This window comes from Adiantum capillus-veneris, chromosome 25 (genome assembly GCF_014529385.1).
Source record: "Adiantum capillus-veneris isolate H3 chromosome 25, ASM1452938v2, whole genome shotgun sequence".
Lineage (NCBI taxonomy): Eukaryota > Viridiplantae > Streptophyta > Polypodiopsida > Polypodiales > Pteridaceae > Adiantum > Adiantum capillus-veneris.
In genome coordinates, this window is record NC_140955.1 from 25,161,548 (window position 1) to 25,164,616 (window position 3,069).

At 42.6% G+C, this 3,069-nt stretch overlaps 1 pseudogene; it reads right to left on the reverse strand.

The window, feature by feature from the left end:
• Window positions 1-1,079: 1,079 nt before the first annotated feature.
• On the reverse strand, window positions 1,080-1,581 carry LOC147424588 (ubiquitin-ribosomal protein eS31 fusion protein-like; annotated as a pseudogene).
• Window positions 1,582-3,069: the final 1,488 nt, after the last annotated feature.

Genomic DNA, 3,069 nt, shown 5'->3' on the forward strand with positions numbered 1-3,069 from the left:
TACACTAAACCTAGGTTTTTTTTTTCAACCCCTTCCCCTCTCTTTCTCTCTCCTGCTCTCTCTCAATCTCTTAAAAAAAAAGGTCTTTGGAAGAGCCCGCGCCAGTGTGGACTTCTTTTTAGAGAGAGAGATGGAGGAGAGAGAGAGAGAGAGAGAGAGAGAGAGAGAGAGAGAGAGAGAGAGAGAGAGAGAGAGAGAGAGAGAGAGAGAGAGAGAGAGAGAGAGAGAGAGAGAGAGGGAGGGAGGGAGGGAGAGGAGGAGGAGGGGATTGTATATGGGTGAGGGAAGGCTGGAAGGAAAGAGGCTGAGGAGGTGGAGATCGTGCATGCTATAGGATCAACATATCTGTCATGATGTGTGTCACGTGACCTTGTACTCTGTCACAAGGAGAGCTTCTACATGTTGATGCAGCCCAACCTAATCTCTTGTTGTACCATCATTTTCAATGTTGCAGCTTGAGTAGGTTTTCCAACCCAATTAAGCATCCAGTGTGAAGAATTGTGATGGTTATTGGACTATTCAAGGCAGGGGAGGGAGAGCATGCACTCCTGTGAGGCAAGAGTTTAGAACTTCTGTTGGGGACGGGTAGAGGCAGCAAAAGGAGACCTCAAGAGAGGTGCAGCTGCTAAATCCACTTCTCTCTCTCTCTCTCTCTCTCTCTCTCTCTCTCTCTCTCTTGTAGAATCACAATCTTTTATGAGCTCATTCCTTGAACACCGTGAGTTGAATAAAAAGGACTTTAGAAGTTTCCCACAAATGCATTTAGTATCAAGGGAGCCCGGCTCTTAAGATCACAAAGATCAGCTAAACCAAACAAACAAAGCAGTTCCACTCGTACTAAAAACTAGACAAAAGTAGCCTTTTCTAGCCCAACATAATTGCGAAGCCGCATGGCAATTAAAACCTTCATGAAAATCCAAGCTAACGAATCACACATGGTAACCACAAAAATGACAATCAAAATTCAAACCTTCTTGATCCTAAGACATTAGGCCACACTCGTCATAATAATGGCAGTCCTAATGCTTTGACATAAAAGTCCGCATTCCCACCCAAAATTGTTGCCAATGATTTCAAAATCAAGCCTTTTGATAAACAAATGTTAGACCACACTTGCCACAGTAGTGTCGATCATGATGATTTTCCATGAAAGTCCCGACACCACACTCCCCATTCGGGCATTCCTTGCGCAGATGTTGCACCTTGCCAGAATAATCCACCTTGTAAAATTGAAGCACCGCAAGTGTAACCTTGTTCTTCTTGTGCTTGAGCTTCTTGGGCTTGGTGTAAGTCTTCGTTTTCCTCTTTTTGGCAACTCCCCTCAATCTGAGCACAAGGTGAAGGGTGAATTTTTAATGAATGTTGTAATCGGCTAGAGTTCGGCCTTCCAACAAAAATGAGTCGCTGCTGCTGGTCAGGATGGATGCTTTCCTTATCTTGGATCTTAGTTTTCACATTTTCAATTGTACCAGAGGACTCAACCTCTAAGGTGATAGTCTTAGCGGTCAAGGTTTTAATTGCACACTTGCAAAGATGGAGGTCTGTGAGCTCCGCACGCTTTCCTTCATCCTCTCTTTGCATGCTTGTAGAGATGGAGGTCAGTGAGCTCCGGACGCTTTCCTTTCTCCTCTCTTTCTGTGTGTGTGTGTGTGTGTCTGTGAGAGTAATCTCTTCTGTTCTCTCTCTCTCTCTCTCTCTCTCTCTCTCTCTCTCTCTCTCTTTCTTTGAGAGTAATAGAGAGCTCTGAGAGTAATCTCTCTCTCTCTCTCTCTCTCTCTCTCTCTCTCTCTCTCTCTCTCTCTCTCTCTCTCTCTCTCTCTCTCTCTCTCTCTCTCTCTCTCTCTCTCTCTCTCTCTCTCTCTCTCTCTCTCAGAGCAGTAATCTCTTTATTACTCTCCCTTGGAATGATCTACAGACAAACAAAAACATCTCTCATGATCGATTTAGTGCAGAATATGGTGTCTACAAGACTTGGTTAATGTGAAGTATCTCCAAGGAGATGCAGCACCATTGCAGCAGAAGTCAAGTAGTAAATCATGCAGGTGCAATTAGGAAGCGAGAGCTAATTGGCCATACGATATTGGGAAGAAGCACGAGGCATGAGCAGCAGCTTGCACTACTATGATATGATTTCTACAGCCGCCAATATTTCAGCTGACTACAAGTAGTAGTACTAGCACCAACGTACAACATTCAAAGAGCATAATAATTCATTGCTTATCAGATATGATCTGATCACTGCACTACAAAATTGCAAAAAACTCTCTTCTAAAAGATATTCTCACAAACAATCGGCCACAGAGCGTATGATAAGGCCTATGATAGAATTGAATGGGAGTTCATATTTCAAAGTCTATATGATATGGGTTTGGACAGTTTCTTTTTCACATTCTTTTTGGGAGCATCAGCTAGAATTTCAGTTAATGGTACTCTTATAGATGTTATTCCATTGCGTAAATCCATAAGACAAGGGTGCCCACTTTCTCCTTTGCTCTATGCTATCTCAACTGATGCCTTGAATTGGCTTGTTAAAGATGTTATGCAGTAGGGCAAAATCACTGCCATAGACGTACCTGGCTCTATGAAGCAAATGTGCCTCCAAAATTTTGTTGATCATACCAATGCAATTGTGAGGAATGATGTACATGCAATGGAGAATTTTAGGGCTTGTCTCACTGTCTTGCAAATAGCGGGATTCTTAACCATGCTAAAAGTCTGGTTTGATGGGGCTATCTGCTTTGTCTAAGCCAGTTTTCACGAGAAGACTTAAACTCCTACGTTGGGGGAAAAAACATGCCCATGCTACCTGCTACCTGGTGTTTTAGGTCGAGCCATTATATGATAGTTTATAGTTTAGCTTCTTTTTTATGTGCCATATCCGTACTATAGGCTAGTCATCAACATTGATGGAGTCATGCCATAAGTATCCACTTTCTAGCAAGTCAATTTGAATGATTGGAAGATCCATACCAATTAAAATTGTGAGTGGAGGTCTGAATACTGAAATAGTTAATAGGAGTTTTGGTTATGACTTGAAAAGTAATGGTGTTTTAAGGACCCTCTATCCTC